This window comes from Dasypus novemcinctus, chromosome 11, assembly GCF_030445035.2.
Source record: "Dasypus novemcinctus isolate mDasNov1 chromosome 11, mDasNov1.1.hap2, whole genome shotgun sequence".
NCBI classification, from domain to species: Eukaryota; Metazoa; Chordata; class Mammalia; order Cingulata; family Dasypodidae; genus Dasypus; species Dasypus novemcinctus.
The window spans coordinates 108704292-108717347 of record NC_080683.1 but is presented as its reverse complement, the minus strand read 5'-3'; the positions used below and the strand labels follow the sequence as shown (position 1 = coordinate 108717347).

At 45.6% G+C, this 13056-nt stretch overlaps 1 protein-coding gene across 14 annotated transcripts in view; it reads right to left on the bottom strand.

Moving 5' to 3' along the window:
- Positions 1 to 12733, bottom strand: part of L3MBTL3 (L3MBTL histone methyl-lysine binding protein 3) — a 123575-nt gene extending 110842 nt beyond the window's left edge. For 2 of the 14 annotated variants that reach the window (XM_058307419.2, XM_058307428.2), the window contains exon 1: positions 12515 to 12593. The gene's annotated coding sequence lies outside the window, so the exon portion shown is untranslated. Of the gene's footprint in view, positions 1 to 8704; positions 8782 to 10280; positions 10408 to 10546; positions 10938 to 11478; positions 11824 to 12222; positions 12276 to 12514 lie in introns of those variants that run through there. The other 12 variants (XM_058307417.2, XM_058307425.1, XM_058307416.1 and 9 more) reach the window with 12 other exon arrangements.
- Positions 12734 to 13056: the final 323 nt, after the last annotated feature.

Below are 13056 nucleotides of genomic sequence, written 5' to 3'. Positions count from 1 at the left end.
CTTCTGACTTAGCTCCCAGCCTGCGTCCATGTAGAGGCCTTGTGTCTAATACTGGGAATGTCCCCAGAGCCTGCAGTCCTTTAAGACCAGACCCAGACAGGGATCCCGAGAAAGACTCGGCCCCCAGGCTACTAAAGCCTGCCTGCATTTTCAGATTTTCTCTCTGATGACCTCCCTTATAACTCGATGACACCAGAGGATGCACAGCCTTTAAAGGGAGAATCCTATCTCTACAAATTCAAGGCCATATAGGGGTACTCAAACCAAACTGACAGCCCTAAAACACATTAAGGGGAGCTGAGGACATCCTGTAGCATATGGGTTTCCTCATTGCTTTATCATTTAAAGGGATCTCAACTAGAGCAGTTCCCCCAACACTCACAACTACAAAGACTAATAAGAATTCTTATCCTTAATTTTTACAGATGAGGAAACTGAAATCACTCAGTTAAGAAAGACTTAAAAAAAAAAAAGACTTCAGAGCCAGAGTTTGAATCTTTGCTTCACAATCACAATTTACTGGCTGTAAAACATCTTCCTTGCCAGGGCACCTAACCTTTCTCGAGCCTTATCTATATAATTTCTTGAGCCTTATCTATATAATCCTCATATACATAACGGAATAAAAATTTCGACTTCATAGAGATGTAAGAATTTTTTAAAGTAAAGTGTGTTAGAGTGCTTTGCACCCATAGTGGACACTCAGTACACGAGGGCTATTATGGTTTTGAAGAAAAGAAAACAAGCTGCTCTCCAGCGTCCACATTCCCGCCAAGCACCTGCTTCTACTCCAGAATTTTGATCTGGAGGCAGAGAGATGAGAAGGCAAAGGAATCTCCCTGGAAAGAGGTTATAACTTCCACCTCCTTCACCCCACAGAGCCCTGTGTGACTTCTCAGGAGCCCAGCAATGAAGGGAGGGAGAAGAAGTTGTTCAGAGAAGTGCTAAGATTGGGATTTCAGGGACAAGCAACATTTCAAAATGAATTTGGAAGGCAGATATAAGGTCAATAACATTTAGCTCTGCCAAGTTCTTGCAAAGAAAAGCACATTTTAACAACCAAAAAAGTAAGGCCATCATCTCTGACTGACCACCCAAGAACAGGCCATTGGCAACCTCACTGGCAGTTCTGCTGAGGAGGCACACCAACTTCCTCACCAACTGTGATTCACCGACGCACTTGCTTTCAAGAATGCTGATACAGAGGCAAACAGAAGCGACTGTGAGAGACTGTAGCAAGAGGCCAGTAGGAGAGAGAACAAAGCTAGGATCCGCCCCAAAAGAGCGACAGTAACGACGATGCGTCTTCCTCTGTGGATGATGGAATGTTCGCAGGTGACATGCTAGAGAAGGGGGGCTGAGAAGGCAGAAGTTGTACCTTGATTACAATACTAATTACGCTGTATTGTGACCACTTACAGGAAATGGTGAAGGACAGGAATCTTGATTTTTTTCATATCTTTATCCCCTCTGAATAGCTACAGTAGGTATCACTAAAATTTATCAAACAAAAGAGAAGATGAAGATGCCCCAGAGTAATGGGGGGATGGACTGGAGAGAAGGGGAGTCAGAGAAATATCCCATCTCCACTGAAAATACCAACAACTAGGCTGCTAAGAATTTATTTGCTGCTTTGGTAAAGGCGTAACATTACCGTTCCAAGAAATTCTCCTTACTTAAGAGTCAGTGGAGGACATATCAAAAGAGTTAAATTCACACTTCTTAAGCAGGCTCATTCAGTTAAGGATGAGAGAAAAACCTAAACTTGCACTTGAAGCATCTCTCAACAAACACATATTGCCACAAAGAAAAATATTCCTTTCATATCAAGCATGACAGATTCCAGCTTTGATATTGAACTCACCCTACCTGATAAGAACTCTGAATCTACACACCTTGGAATTGAGAACCGTCCTGGAGAGATGTGAAATGTCGCCCTGAGGGCCCAAGTTCTTCGCTTTTTGGCAGGAAAAATCTAGTTCATGTCAAATTGAGGACTGAAATCTTAGTACCACCAAGAACAGCATCCTTGAAAATCTGGGTCGTTCCACATCGATCCTTGAATATTTACCCAGGGGCCATTAATCCAGTCTTTGCTTAAATATGAAAGTAATTTTTCGATGTTTCCTTCTTTCTTCTATTTTCTCAAAAATACTGCCCCTTTATCGCCTGATCATATTTTAATGAGGACTACTCTATAACAAGGCACTGGTTTCTCTCATTTGCTCTTTTTTTCTGCCATATAGATTATATCATCCCAGGGGTTAGTCACCAGAGATAACCTTTACAAAATCTCAACTTCCTGTCCTGCATTGTTACTTTAAGGAGCAATAATTTGAGAATCTGAGGCCTAACCTACTTACTTCCTCTAAAGGAGAAACAGAAAATGAAAAATGCCTTTCAAGAAAAAAAAAAAAACTACATTAGAGAACTGACAGAAAGTGAAATCACAAACTGACATTAATAGGCCTATAGCATTTTTAATACAGTCTAATCTAATGCTCTTATTCGACGTTCATTCAGTGGACAGATTGTAACAAATTCCAATTTGAAGTAGAAGTATCCTCAAAAAGACTACTATATGTATTAACTTAAATTTTAAAAAAGTATAAAAAAAAAGCTATCATATCAACATACTGGACTAAAAGGATAATACAAATTTGATACCCTTTAGAGGGATTCACAACAAGTGCCTGTTCTGACACATATTTCCAAACTTGTGTTAATGTAGATGAACAGGGAGGAGGTGGGGTATAGGGAATACATATATATATATATAATTTTTTTTTTTTTAGTTTTTTTTTTTTTGAGGTCCTGGGGATTGAACCCAGGAACTCATATGTGGGAAGCTGGCGCTCAACCACTAAGCTACACTGGCTTCCCTGAGTTGGTTTTTTAGTTTATTTTTTGCTTGTTGTTTTTTGTTTTTGTTTTTTTAAAGACTTATTTATTTCTCTCCTCCCTACCCCAGTTGTCTGTTCTCTGTGTCCATTCACTGTGTGTTCTTCTGTGTCCACTTCTATTCTTGTCAGCAGCACCAGGAATCTGCATCTGTTTTTGTTGTATCATCTTGCTGCATCAGCTCTGTGTGTGTGTGGCGCCACTCCTGGGCAGGCTGGCCTTTTCTTTTGCACTGGGCAGCTCTTCTTACAGGGGTGCACTCCTTGCACGTGGGGCTCCCCAACACGGGGGACACCCCTGCGTGGCAGGGCACTCCTTGTGCGCATCAGCACTGCACGTGGGTGAGCTCCACACAGGTCAAGGGGGCCCTGGGTTTGAACCGTGGACCTCCCATGTGGTGGGCCAATGCTCTATCCATTAAACTAAGTCCGCTTCCCCTTTTTTTTTCCCAGGAGGCACTGGGAACCGAACCCTGGCCATCCAATGTGGGAGGCAGGAGCTCAACCACTTGAGCCACATCCACTCCCTCCCCTATATTTTCGATGCAATGATTATGTAATCTAAAGCTTCTTTAAAAACAAACAAAAATAATAAATATAGATATACATAAATTTTTTGAAGAGCTAAAAGTAGTATCTTGCTTTATTTTACTTCATAATTTTTAAATGCTAAAAACAGCATTTTATTCTTTTTTATTTTGCTTCATGTTTTATAGACTATAGAATTAAAAAAAAGATTACACTTTATTTCTCATTTGAATGTAATAAATTAGATTTGACCAGATTTTATTTTCCTCACAGAAGTGCAGTCTTCAGGCTTATCTTTAATAACCATTTGGAGCTAACCTCCTTATCAATGGATGAAGCCTGAAGTCTACCAGAAGAGACCACAAATCCCTATGGTGATCATTTAGCAACCAGACCAACTTGGGTGCTTAAGAATTTCACTGTTCGGCATTCAATCATTAAAACCCTTGGCAGAGGGCAGAAATGAACTTATATGGATACTTTGTACCATCCTACTCAAAAGGTTTGTCTGCTAACTAATTTAGTTCCACAAAACTACACATAACACAAAGTGATGGTCCAATCCTGAAAAGACCTGGCACAGAGTAGGTGCACAGGAAAATGTTTATTAAATCATAGGGCTTCAATAAAGATGAAACCCAGAAGCAGTTGTGGCTCAACTGATAGAGCATCCACCTTCCATATGGAGGGTCCAGGGTTTGATACCCGTGTGGAAAAAAAAAAGTGCAGCCTGTGCAGAAGTGGTGCCGCACACATGGAGAGCTGACACAGCAAGATGATGCAACAACAACAAAAAAAAGCGACACAGTTTCCTGGTGCCGCATTACAAGAAAGCAAGCAGACATAGAAGAACACACAGTGAATGAACACAGAGCAGACAATGGAGGGGAAAGGGAGAGAAATAAAATAAATATTTAAAAAAAAATAAAAACGTTTAAAAAAATAAAAAATAAAGGCGAAACCATCCATAACCCCGGAATCAGTGCATGCACTGGTATCCTTCTAAGTGAGGCTAAGGCTTGGCAGGCCGCACCATAACTCATATGAAAGAGATGTTATCCAACATCCACTGCATACTCTTCCAGTTAGAAGGTAAAACACCAGTAATTTATGGCAATGTTGTGGAGCACATTCTTAGTCATATCCCCTGTTTCCATTTTTTCTTTTGTCTCCCTTCTCCTACCATTATCTCTATTCCTCATTTCAGCTTTCCTTTTAGAATTCTGGCTTCATAGTAAATTGCATGGTATTTTTAGATGGTAAATTTAGGTCCCATCCTATTCATTCATTTGTTCACTTTGTTTATTTACTTATTGAATAACTCTACTTTCTCATCAGGTCTCTTCTACAAAGAGCAATCATCTCCAAACCTAATCTGAGTAATGCTTTTTTAACAGCTTGTGATCATTTCAAGGCTAAGGGCAAGACCACAGTATTCTTTTCAGTATAACTCGGTAATGTCTTCTCTCACTTCTTGGTCAAAAAAAAAAAAAAAGATTGTGAAGTGATACAGTTTTCCTCCCATCATTTTTCCCTTATACTTTGAGCAAACAAAAGAAATATAACTGCAGCTTGTCTACTAGCAAACCAAGGTATTGGAGCAAGTCTACTAGCAAACCAAGGTATAGGAGTAAGTACATTAATTTGGAAATGTGCTTTCTTAGAAATATCCTAGGAATTACTATTTTGAAAATCAAAAACTTCAAGACCTAACAACCATAAACTGGTATCATTTTCTCTAGTTCTATACTTTTCAAACTGCAAGTTACTAAGTATCTCTGAGCACCAGTTAGTTCCAAATGCTCATGGTTCGTACAAATATCAGAAATAATACTCAGTGCCTTGAACGGTAGCTAGCCATACAGAAGGCACCCAGTAAGTCTTCACTGAAAGAATAAGCAAGCAAATGAATATGAAGCACCTAGCTTAATGCCTGACATTCAGAAGGCACTCAATAACTCTTGCATCTAAGAAAGCAGAACCACCCCATGTCCCATATTTTGTACAGGGCACCCTATCCCCCCCAGATCCCTACCACAGGAATAGGTTATTCCATCACATGCAGTCATACCACCAAAATACCTACTGCATTTATCTCCACTGTTGATTCACATTTAACCAGGGCTTTTCCAATTTGACTTCCTAAGTCAAAGTTATACTTTGAGGGAACTCTTTCCTGATGTTTTGCTTTACACTCATCTACTTGGTGCATAGCTGCCAACAATCAACACAGACTAATTCATAATTTGCTACAACTGCCTCATTTGGCATGTGTCAAAGAAATAATTCAGCCTAACAAAATGAAGACCTTTACAAAATATATGTTCTGATCCCTTGAATGTCAAGATATCATAAATAAATATATACAACATATAAACATAGACATAAATATTTCTTTTTAAGTACAATATCTCCATTTACACCCTAACTCCAAAATCTTCTGCGAATTGAAACCCTCAATAGCAGCAGGTGGGGACAGTGGTCAAAGAGATCTTCACCAGAAAGTCACCTTGTGGCCAAAGAAGGAAAGAATCAGTTCAAATCTATCATACTTGCTAGATGTACAATTCAAGCATTCCTTGATAGTAGGCGAACAGCTTCTTATTCATTTATGAAGGTTATGCATTAAAAAAGAAGACAGCAATGGATCGTGCTGTATGTGCATAGTTAGATGCCACCGTGAACTCAAAAATCCATTTCCTGGCTACTGGCTCCAAAGTGTTGGAGCCCTTATTCCTTTCTACTGGCACAACAAATGCAATCTTGGTTAAGGGTCTAACAAATTCCTCCAGGGCAAAGACCTAGTGTTTTAGTGTTTGGCACTGTAGGAGCTCAATAAAATCTAGTTAAGTAACTAGCAGTAGCTGTGCTGGAGGGATCACACCAGTTACCCATTCTTGGTGCCCCAAGGATATCCATGTCACACCACATAAAGTGGTGTGAAAAGTTTCTCTTGTAAATTTTTCATCCTAATTGCATTTACTATAATGAGTCTTGATTGAAATATATAATTCTGAGAAATAATCTACCAAACTAGCTGAAAGTATTCAAGACCAGCTGTCTATTACTCAGGAACCAAGTAAGCTAAGTAAGCAGGGCATGCATTTCTTCTTTTTCTTCTATTGGATTTTTGGATATTTTTAGAACACAGAGCAGATGAGAAGCAAGATGAAATAAAACCAAAACTTAGAGGGGTTTATTTTGTCAGGTTCAGTATCTTCAGATTGAAAATAAGGATAAGATAGTATTTTTGATTATTTTTCTCATTATCAGTTATAGATAGTTGCCTATGTTTTGAATAAAGTAGCAAACAGGGTCTAGAAAACTTAGGGAGGAAAAAACCCTATTGGGTCTTTCCCTAAACTCACAGTTGTTTACCTCTTCTGGCCCTTAAGGTTCAAATACTTATTACCCCAGTTATCTATTTTTTTCATCTCCCTGTAGGCTCATGCAACTAAAATATTAATTACAGCACATCAATTCCCTTTACACCAATCCTTCTACTTTCCTCACCCTACCATTTCCACAATTAGATATCATTGCAAGTTTGAGATATTTATTTCATTTACTACTTCTAACTTACTAAAGGACTAGTTTGGAATAAATATTATAAGTTTAGGGCTTTACATCAGCACCATGTCAAAACCTGGTCGCTTCCCTCAAGAAGCCAATAGTGTGAAAATACTTTTTCCTCATGAAAAGAAATATGCCCTGAAAGTTATTTTGATAAGTCCATACAATATACACACCAGAAACCTATCTAACAATTTTAGCTGTGTCCTGCTTTTTTACAACCCACCTCCTGCCCATAAAGCCTCACTAAGGCAAGATGATGATGTACAACCCCCAAAATTGGAATAACTCTTTATATATATTTTACTTGGTTATACAGTATTTAACTTGATCCTGTTAACAAAGGAAGCAAGGCAAATCTTACAGCTCCCATTTTCTTGATGGGGAAATCAAAGCTGAAAGCAGTAAAGTGACTTACCCAAGGTGATATATTTCATGACTAAATCCAGTCTTCTCATCCCTATTCTAGTGATCTATCTGAATGCACAGTAACTCCCCAAATGAAGACAAATAACCACTGTCTTCAACCCAGTATATCTAAACAAAGAACTTGCCATCCCAGGAAATACATTTTACTCTCTCCTTAAACTTTACTTCTGTCTGCATGACGTTCCTGTAGCTGTTTTGTTCTATCATCTCTGCTGCACCATCTACAGGGACCACATGAATTTAATTTGCTATATACATTATTCAAGATGGTCTGTAAGCAGAAAATGACAATAAGTTCCTTTTAATAATCATTTTTCTATCTGTAATTATTCAGCCGGGACTTCTAGACCACACCCACCCTGGTTACCAGGTGGCCCAATCAGGATTATTAGGCCTACTCTAAACTAAGCCGAACTTTTGTTTTCTTTTCTTTTTTTCCAAACAAGAATTAGCAACCTCTTTAGAATGCAAGGCGGAGAAAGAAGGGAAAACAAAGAGGCTGAAAAGAGGAAAAGAATAAACAGTAGAGTGCATCAGGGCAGTCCATATGTACCCAGATGCTCTACCCGAGATGTCGGCCCCTCTGCATGAGAACAACCAGTGACCCTAGAGTAGGTCCTGGGTTACTTGAGACAAGCCGGCTTCCTCCAAGGTTACCAAAGGGATCTTACTGGACAACAGCTCTACTCCCTGCAGAGACATGTTCAAAAGCCAGAGTCTGTACTAACACACTAGGGTCTCACTATAACACTAAGACATGATATCTGGCACAAGTCAGTCCATCTTGAACTTAAACCATCCAGGTTAAGCTACTTAAAAGCCCTAAAGTTGGCATTGGAAGTTTCACCTATAAAATTTTACCAATGCGCCCCAAAGCCATTTAAAGTTTCAGAATCTCCCTGCTCTTGCAGTGTACCTATCTATCTAACACTTATATTCATTTACAATTGCTTCATTCTACTTTCCCCAGTTTTTCAATTCCAAAGAATAAAACAATTTACTTTCAGGAGAAAACAGGTGCAATTGAGATGCCAACTAAGAATCTGGCAACTAAGTTGGCCCCAAGATAATCCAGGACAATCTTGAAACTTCTCCAAATGTTTTATTCAAGCCTCAATCACCCTTTGTGTCAATACTTTGACGCATTCGGAGGAATCCCCACAAAATTATGTTTTCCTGCCAACACTGTCCCACAGTTTCTTTCCTGATCCCCAAATACAGCCTTTAATATGGGCAAGTATTTCAAGCAATTTGTTTGAACAAGCAAATCTTACCTTGAAGCCAAGAAGAAAGGTAACACTTTCTGGAGGTCTTTACGATTGCCGTCCACCCCAAGACCTCTCCTGAAGGCCTAGCATTGATTAAAGAGAGGAAAGATAAACTCAAAGCACTGGCATCAAAATAAGCCTTCAAATCTACAACCCCCAGTTAATAATACACTTAAATTATGAATCACTGACATATGCATAATTTCACCCCAAGCCACTCTACATATCAAAATAAAATAAACTAGTTTGATATGAGGTGAAATGGGCTTTTTGTTTGTTTGCTTCGTTTATTGAGGTACAGGGGCGAGGGACTGAACCCAGTGCCTTGTATGTCGGAAGCCCGTGAGCAATCACTAAGTTACACAGTCCCCCTGGAGTTGGTTTTCTCCTTTGCTTTGTTTTGTTTTGAGGAGGTACCGGGGATTGGACTCCGAAGCAGGTGCTCAACCTACTTGAGCTACATCCACACCCCCGAAATGGGTTTTAATCATTCAGAACAGTTCCATATTCTAAATTCCTCCAATAAAGTCTGTCCCATTATGTGACAAACAGGTGGAAGTCACACTGGACTCACCTCAATTTCCCATATTGCCTTTATCTTTAAAATTAAAGATACTTTATACTACATACTAGCAAAGGAATAGATACTATGTAAGCAGCTTTTGTCATATACTTAAGTGTTTCACACATTATACAAAGTATTCAGAAATAATTTCTTAGCGAAACAAAATTACAGACTCAGAACTAAAAGGAACTGCATATACTATAACTCTCTCTATATACACACTATAACTATACAGCCAAGAAAGTCCGTACTAACCCTAAAAATTTACTAGAGAATAAAAATGAGCAGCTCCCATGAAAGGCAACTTTCAACCAAGAGTCTTTTTCAGTTTTACAAGTGTTTAAATCCATATTGCACTTTGTATTTTTATCAGTTTTGAAAATCAAATTATTTGTCATGACTCATGAAGGAAAACTCATCAAAGACACAGATAACTATAAATATAAAAACAAACCATACCAATCCCAAATCCCAGAATGAAAGCAAAATGATTTTTCCCCCCAGGTAAGTAATGGCGGTGGAAGTCACAGGGTTCGAAGCCTCAGCTGCTTCTGCTCTCTAGTTGACTAAACCTTCTATTCCCGATCAGCATCCTTTCACACAACATCTGACGGCTCGCTCCGAGGTCGTCCAACTACTACTTCCACGTCTGAATGGACTACGAAACTACAAGTAAAGGCCAAACTTTGCTCCCGGCCTTACGAACTTAAGGATGCGTTTAGCCACTAGAGGTCTCCCCTTGGCCAGTTTTGCACGTTCGCTATTTTGCTGCACTTGAAACTTTCCGGAGAAATTGCTCTCTCCTCGAGTCAGTGTTTTTCTGAAAACTTGCCCAAAAATCCACGCGACGGAGATAGACAGTACAGAGGCTTTCTCTCGGGCTTCCAAAACCAAGAAAGCCATCACAGTGCTTAAGGAAAATCAGACTCGAAATTCGACGCACTCGCCCCAGCCGCACGTTCCCCCCGCACCTCCCCCCCCAATTCCCATTTCTGATCGTAGTTTCCCTTCACTTACAACAATTAAAAACCTATTTTTGCTTCTGGACAACTCGAAATGATCTTTAATGCCTTCCTCTGGCGCTGGTCCCGCGGTGGTCAAGGCGCCGGCCAAGGGATGCAAGGAGAGGGAAGGGCCGAGATCGCTGCGCCCGAGGAAGTTGCATAAGGATAGACTCCGTTTTTCGGGTCCCCTCGAAAAATCGGCCGCGAGGGGGAGGAAAAGGAAGCGGGGGGGGGGGGGGGGGGGTCGGACTGAGAAGGGAAACCAAAGCGACGTTTTACCTCCTTCTCCCCGGGGAAGGGTGGGGTAAGTGCCACCGTCTTCGCGACCCCGGAACACAGCTCGTTACCCCCACCTCCTTCGAAGAGCAAACGGACCGACTGACACCCCTTCCCCTTCTCGGGGCCGGCGGGGAGGAAACCGGCCGCTTTCAAACTTTCTCTCACGGTCGCGCTGTGGGCCGAGCTTTGGCCAGAAAGGGGGAAGGGAAAAAAAAATCATTGGGCCTTTTTTTTTTTTTTCTTTAAAGGTAATTAAAGTTTTGCCACCCGCACAAAAGTTGCACCCCCCCCCCGCCCGTGCCAACGCACCCCACGCGGGGGAGAGGGGGGAGAACTCGCAAGTTTTCCTCCCGCTTCGCCCGCCCCCCCCCCCCCCCCACCGCCCCAGCCCGCGGGGCGCGCGCGGCGGATGCCCGGGCTCCTGCGCTTCCCGATCCCCACCCCCGCCGGCCTCTACTTCCCCCGCCCGCCCGGCCGCCGCGGCGCGGGGACGGCCGACGGGGCCCAGGGCGCGAGCGTGCGGAGCCCGGGCGCGCGGGCTCACGCCCGCACGCGGCGCGAGGCGGCCCCCGCGCGGACCCCTCGCCGCCGCCCCGCGAGCAGGAAGGCGTAAACAAGTTGCCGGCGCGGCGGCCCCGCGGCCCCTGCCCCCCCTCTCCCCCCCTCCGGGCCCGCGCGGCCGCCGCCGCCGCCTCGCGACACACGCCCGCAGCCCCCGGCGGCGCGGCACAGCGCGGGGCGAACGCCGCGACGGCACCGGCTCCGGCCCGCGCCCTCCCGCGCCTCCACCGCGCGCACGGCCGCCGCGGGCCCGCGCCGCCTCGCCCGCCCGGGCACTTTCCTGCCCCTGGCAGAAATAAAGCGGCGGGTTTATTTTTGTGCAACTTTCCCAAAATGGCGGAAATTGGAGCTGCTCGCGATTAAATTCTCACACAGGCGGTCGCGAAGCGGGGAGGCGGCGAGGCAGGACACGCCAACTCCGGTCCGCCGGGCCGCGCCGCGCCGCGCGGGGCCGGCTGTGTGTGTGCGTGCGGGCGAGGGTGCGTGTGCGCGGTGGGAGCCGGGCAGGCCTCGCCGCCGCGCACACCCAGCACACGCCGGCAGGCGCGCCTGCACATTCAACCAGTCCGTTCTCCGCAGCCCGAGTGCGGAGAAAGTGGCCCGGCCTCTTTTCCCACTGCCTCGCTCGCCCGTACCGGGACTTCTCGCGCTCGCCCGCCCGCGCCCCGGTGCGCGCCCGGCACAAAGGCCACACGGGCGGAGGGGGCCGCAGGGGCGGGCGCGGGGCTCGCGCCTCCCGCGCGGCCCGGCCGCCCCCGCCCCGCGCCCCCCCCTTCCCGCCCCAGCCCGGCCCGGCCGCCGCGCTCGCGGCCCCGGCGGCGGCTCCGCGGCGCCCCCCGCCCCCTCCGCGCCCCGGCCCGCACCCCCGCCCGCGCCCGGTGTCATGAAAGGGACCAAAGTGACACGCTCAGGGGGCGCGGGGAGGGGGCCCACACGCAGCCCGCCGCCCGCGCGCCCGCCGAGCGCGACGCGGCCGCCTCGCCCGGCTCCCTTCCGCACGGCCCCCCACACCCTTCCCCGGGTGCGCGCAGAGGAAAAAATACAAGTCTCTCCTCCCCCCCATTTTTCCTTTCTCTTTTCTCGCTCTTTTGTTCCTCTTTCACACTCGCACTCACTACTTCAGAGGGAGATGCCCGGGGACGCCCCCTCGCCCCCTCCCCGAGTCGCTGGCCCACTTTTTTTCCCCGGGATTAAGTTTTCTCCTCTTTCCCAGAGGCGGCGAGAAGTGGGGGAGAAACCCCTTCTGTCCTTTCCCCTCCCCGGGTCTGTTTCACAAGGGCAGGGTGCGCTTCCTTCCCTCGGTAGGTCTCGGAACTTTCATCCTCGCCCAGGAAAAGCAACGAATGGCTTGGGCACGCACAGATCTCCAGATTAACGAGCGATTCGAGCAGATCCGCCGCTTCTTACCCCCAAATTTTCGCTTTTTTTTTTCTCCGTCTCACGAGTAGTCCTGACAAATGGTCCAGGGCTGCGGGCGCAGTGCGCATGTGCGCGTAGAGTCAGGGCTGGGGAGAGGGGAAACTGCGCTGGTGCCGGTGCCGCCGCCGCCGCCGCCGCCGGGGAGCCTCGCGCGGCCTCGCCGCCACTGCCGCTGCGCCTCCGCCGCTGCAAGGCGGCGAGCGAGGCGCCTGGCGAATGCAGCTGCCCGCAGACCCCGCTTCAGGTGCATCTTTTCGCTAGCCCCGCCGCCGGCTCGGGGGCGCGGCGAGAGCGGTCAAAACAAATAGGAAAGACGACGAAGGTTAGAGATGGCTTTGTCTATTTTTTCACTTTAGTTTTTTTTTTTTTTTTTTTTAGGCAATTCTCAGAGCAGCCAATCCACCATGTGCCGCTCGATGTCTGCATTCAGCCGGGCGAGAGCGGGCCTTCGTCTTGCGCAAACCCTGCCCCCAGGCCGAAGGCACGCTCCAGGTCAGGAAAAAAAAAAATAAGAAATAAAGTTTTCAGCT